Source organism: Mus musculus, chromosome 13, assembly GCF_000001635.26.
Source record: "Mus musculus strain C57BL/6J chromosome 13, GRCm38.p6 C57BL/6J".
NCBI lineage: Eukaryota > Metazoa > Chordata > Mammalia > Rodentia > Muridae > Mus > Mus musculus.
In genome coordinates this window covers 50539529-50545137 of record NC_000079.6, presented here as the reverse complement: position 1 = coordinate 50545137, position 5609 = coordinate 50539529, and the positions used below count along the sequence as shown (strand labels likewise).

General features: G+C 43.4%; 1 non-coding gene across 1 annotated transcript; it reads left to right on the top strand.

Annotated features, from left to right (window-relative positions):
- The first annotated feature begins 403 nt into the window (after nucleotides 1-403).
- Nucleotides 404-512, top strand: Mir683-1 (microRNA 683-1). The gene has a single exon (NR_030453.1). It is a non-coding gene; the product is annotated as a microRNA 683-1 (primary transcript).
- Nucleotides 513-5609: the final 5097 nt, after the last annotated feature.

Genomic DNA, 5609 nt, shown 5'->3' with positions numbered 1-5609 from the left:
TGAGAGCTGGCCTGGCTGAATCATTCTATCACAGAAGTGACTTGGGAAAAAGCATACTTGTACTAGGTTGTTGACTAGTATCTAACAAAGTACAGGGAGCCATTGACAAGTGGTGGGTACTTTCCTGGGAGCATGGCAGGGAGGGGAGCCTGCAGAGAGGTTTTTTAGTTGGGGATGCATGAAGGGCATCCACTAGACCCTGCTCTTAGCTGTTCTGGGAGATGTGATGGCACAAATAGCTGTTACAGCAGGCTATGCACTTATCCAAATGCTGATTATTCTCAGCTCCTAGATAGTGTCAAGGCTACATCTTCAGTTCCCCGCAAGCCCAATGTTTCCTTAAGTGTCCTGGGAGAAGGAGAGTCATCAACTTGCCTGATCCTCATCTTCATGAGCAGAAGCATGGGAAGTCCAGCTGGGAGGCTGCAGTGGACCCAGGCTAAAAGCCAAGCTTTTCTGCACTGCAGTGGATGCCTGCTGTAAGCTGTGTCCTCCTGGGCTGCATGGAGCCCTACTCTAAACCAAACCCTCATGGGCTGCAATGGAGACCTCGTGCAAGCTGTGCCGTCCTGGGTTTCACAGGTGTCCCTGCTGGATCCTCCTCCACTGTGAACTGAGCGTAGGACAGCCTCAGGAGAGAGTTTGCTCTCCAGTCTCAGAGGGACCAATGTCTGCCAATGAGAACAGAAAGAGCATACATTTATGGGGAGAAAATGTCAGTGGGCAATGTTGTCTTCCCTCCCTCTTCATGGACTTCCGAATTTATCAGAGTTCCTCCGGAGCCAGGAAGTAGAGCACACCCTGGATTATTACACCTAGACATTTAGTAACATTTTCCTGATCCACCTCTTTTGTAAATACACTTGTGCTCTTATGAACAAAGGTATGGCCTCTGTAAGTTCATTGTCAATGATGTAGATATCTGTCTTCATGAAGTGAAATATGAAGAAGAGACTTGAAGTGTACTCATGAAGGGAGCACTTTGCCTCTGGTCACACTTATCCTCAGGGAGTCCAGTTTGTCCTTTGGACCTGAAATTTATCATAGCTCTGGGGGAACTCCAGCTCTCTGTCCTGGATTGGCCAGGAGCCCAAAGTCAAGTCTTGGTCAAGAACCTGGTCTTCCTAACTTTGCCACATTTATCAAAAATAACCAAATCCAGAACAGGACTTACCCCAGGTCTCATAAAATTCAAGTCTCCTGTAGGAGATTCATCTCACTCCTGACTTCATGGTGTATTAATGTGGCTGTGGATTCCAAACCAGCATCTAGTGCTGCCAATCCCAGGGGCACCAGAGTTCTGCTTACCATGGTAGCAGGAGGCTCTGCTCTTACATGTTGCAATACTCTGGTATACAGCAACATCCAGGTAGGTCTGCTTCCAGCTCCATCTCTCCTGGTCTAACTGAGGTTCCTTCACAGTCACAAAGAGATCATACTCCACCCACCCCTCAATTAAAGGGAAAGACAGGAAGACTCAGGTTTCCCACTAATTCCCTCTTTCCAACACAAGACACATTGGAGGCATAATCTCTGCTCTGACAGAAGTCACTCCGAGACTGTGATGGTGTGGGGTTCCTATACTCAGAGCACCAGGCTAAGAACCAGGTCTGTTAGAGAGCCTTTCCTTAGAGTCCATAGTCTCCAATTTGCCTGGGAAGGAATTCTATATATGCATCTTCCTGGGTTCCTAAAATTGAGGGGTACACCTATTGAAAGCAAAGTTGGACTTCATGTTTGACCCCAGGCATATAAGCAGTTATCAGCAAATCCTGGGGACAAAGTTACAGCTCCTGCTGCTTTTGATAGTGTATACACATTAACTCCACTCTTTGTCCAGACCTAAGTATCATGCAAAAAGTTATGCCAGCCTGAAGGGTGCTCCAGTTCCATCCAAGAACAGGAATGAAATGTATATTGCTCCTTCCTGGTTACTATCATTGTATCTTGGGATCTTTAAATGTATGGTGTGTTTGTGTGTGTGTCTGTGTGTGTGTGTGTGTGTGTGTGTGTGTGTGTGTGTGTGTGTGTGTGTGAGTGCAGTGACCCTGGTGATAATGATTTCTGGACATATTTGTCCCTTCAAGTGTAGTTTTGTTCTTCCTCCTGTTCTTCATCTCCTTCTCATTATCCTCCTCTTCATATGCCTTTTTCCTTTTTTTCTTCTCCTCATTCTTTGAGATTTTACTACACCCTTCTGGGAAGAAAGGGGTTCCAACAGTTAGAGTGACACTAGGCAAAGATGGCAGTGAGATTTAGACCTGGTGACACAATAAGAATGCAAGTAAGGCAAAATAGGATTAAAAAAAAATTAAAAGAAAACTCAGGAAAAAACTTTAGGGATACTGGTGAAAGAGTAGGATAAGTTTGAAGCAACCTATCAGAAATGATTATTTCTGTGACATCATTTCTCCAGGGAGCACCTGGTTGCCCTTACCTTGAGCATCATGCATGACATACAGACCACTCAAGTGTCAGAAGAGGTGTTGAGGGGAATCCTAGGGCAGCTGGTCACCCAGATAAGTTGAGGAATTTCCAGATGCTCAGGCAAGTAATACTGGTTGACATCATGATTCTCTGCATCCTCGTTGGGCTCCATTGCCACACCCACACCCATGGAGTGTACATTACATGTCCAATAGCTTGGCCGTAGTCCTGAGACACAAAGTTTCACAGAAACTAGACTCCAGGGGAGTCTTAGTCATTCCATAACAGGGATGTGGTCCAGATATGTCCTGGCCATAGTCAGTGATAGGCTTAGAGTGTTTTCTTTCAGTATTTTTTTATTATAGGTGGCCCCAAGGAATGATTTGACCTATTCAGACAAAATGCCTTCAGTGTTGAAAGAGATAGTGAAACAAATCAGGCATTGCAGTTTACTGGGTAAGAGCAGAAATCTCAGGGCAAGTTCTTCAAAGTAAACAGAATAACAGCCCAGTCACTCTCATATGCAGGAAGTTACAATGGTGTAGAAAGTAGGAGGGTTGTGGTTTAAGGAGGAACTAGACAATTGCATTATTCATGAAAAGTTTAGCAAGAGCAGAAGCCCCCTGGTGGTGGCTTATACAATAGACTAGAATTGTGACTAGGGTATGAAATCCTCACCAGGCATCAAGAATAGGTGACTTTAGATAGGGCTGCTTTTTATCTCAATTGTAACCACTGCCTGGTTCCTGCCAGTCTTTATGTATGCATTACTCTGTTTTGTGTAAAGAGTCATTATGCATCAGATGACCTCAATGTATCACCTAAATCTTTGTTTTCTTCTGTAATATAATTCTGATGTTCGCTTTGAGAAATTACGTTCAGTTCAAACACTCTCTGGTGTTCATGTCTGTTTGTCACTCACCAACTCCTTTCCCACCTGAGTACTAGGACACTGATTTCTCCAGAGGGCTGAGAAGCCAACTGAGCCAGCCTGTGGCACTCCATGACAGGTCAGGGCCCTTCTTTTCTCCAGGCCTTCTGTACGGTACCAAATGATGTCTCCTCATCGTTATTAAGCAATTTCATTTCAGGGATGTCTTGAGATGAATCTACAGTTTGATGGTAGGGAGCTTGTAGGGAGCCAATCTACAATGGCTACCCCATGGAAAGAGCAAGGTAGAAAAGATAATAAGCAGAATCCCCAGAGTGAGTGGAAAGAGGAAAGATGGCTAATTTCCCTCCTACTAAGGGGTTGGAGAAAGGAAAGTCTGCACTGACAGCTCAGCCTAAGGTTTACTCTAATCCCAAGTGTAAGTTTCTTCTGGATGAGTTTAAGTGCAAACACTCCCCTGAGGTCATCCTGTGTGGCATTGCCATATTTTGGCATCACCTTGGTAAGGATGACTGGTCCATGTGGAAGCTGAAGACTGCTACCCTAAAGAACTTATCAGATCTCCATGAGTTGCAACCTCATCACTGCCTTGTTCGAGCTCCCAGAGAAACTGAGGAGGTACATATACCACCAGGTGTAGTACACTGATAGACAGCACTTGCATTGCTACTTGACAGGCCTTGCTTTACAACTTATGCACTGTGTCAAATACATTCCTAAGTACTGGGCCATGAATGACTCCCCACCAATACTTTGCCAGTATTCTCTGCAATCAACAACAGCAGCTTCATTTCTAGGTTCGGGCCTTCCAAGGGTGAGAGATTGTCTTTCTGCTGAGTCTAGATTGATATGTGGAACATGGATCATTTACATAACAGACAATGGAGTCTGGCATCACAGAACAACAAGACAGCTTTAAGAGTCATTTTTTGTGGGAAAGGGTCTTTCAAAGTATGGGCAAAGCCTTCAATCAAGGCAACAAACATTATCATGTTAAAATCTCTTGCAATTGCAGTGCCATTTACACTCAGTGTGGTCTTGTAAATAGGTTTGTCCCCTTAGAACCTTGTGGTTGAATGCTTGGCCCACATGGAGTGACATTATTAGGAAGTGTGTCTTGTTGGAATAAGTGGTCTTGTCAGAGGAATTGTATCATTTATGGGTGGGCTTTGAGATCCTCCTTCTACCTACATGAACTAATCTTTTCCTGTCTGGTTTCTGATCAAGGCATAAAATTCTTAGCTTTTTTTCTAGAACTATGCCTGTCTGAAAGATGTCATGTTTCTGGCTGTGGTGATAATTGACTGAACCTCTGAATATGTAAGCCAGTCCCCATTTATATAAGTTGCCTTGTTTATGGTGTCTCTTTAAAGCAATGTAAGCTCTAAGACACTCACCTTTCAGAAAGATGGGGGCTATTAAGAGGAATCATTGACAACACACATAGACATTTTTGTGTCCAAGCGTGTACTTAATTTAAATGAAATTGTAACACTAGGGTTGATAATGATTCTCCCAAGGGCTACAGTTAAAACAGACCTAATGCCTGGGAAATCTCCCTTTCCCATATCTCAAGAGTCTCCACCAACAAGATGAGCTGTCACTATTACTCTTACTCTCTCCCTGAAATTGAATCTCAGACCCTGTACTTATTACACACATATATATGCAACAATAAAGAAACCATGGGTTGAATGGGGGATGGGAAAAGCTGAGAGGCTGGGGCATGACTGAAGTGGACACAGTTCCCCTGAACAGAGTTCTCAAAAATATATGAAATCATTAAATTAAAAGAAATCAAAAATGGAGGGTTTGGAAGAAACATAGAAAGTGCACATGGACCATCAGGGCTAGCAAGAGATTGAAACTATTTTCCAAAAGTACTGGAGAAGTCATGAAAAAATTGGGGAAGTTGCTACAGCTGAGAAAAAAATTTCTGGATTAAAATTATCCATCACTAAAGCAGTGCAATGAATGATCAGAAAAGAAAGGGGAAATAACATTTAATTGTAGATACTTTGAGAGCAAAACCAAGTATGACAAGCCATGAGTATTTTATGATAAACCTTTGGAGTTCACTAGTTAATGGTATTAGCACACATGGCAGGGCATGCATTAAGAGCCCCCTCTCTGAGGCACAGGACAGTATACACTGTAGATATAGACACTGCTTAAATGTGTCACACTTTTTCTTTTATACTGTGAGTTTTTTGAAGACAGGAATTCCTTCAGTCTTGTTGCCCTCCGGACCCTGTAGGTGATCCCTAGTGAAAGAAAGGTGAAGGATCAC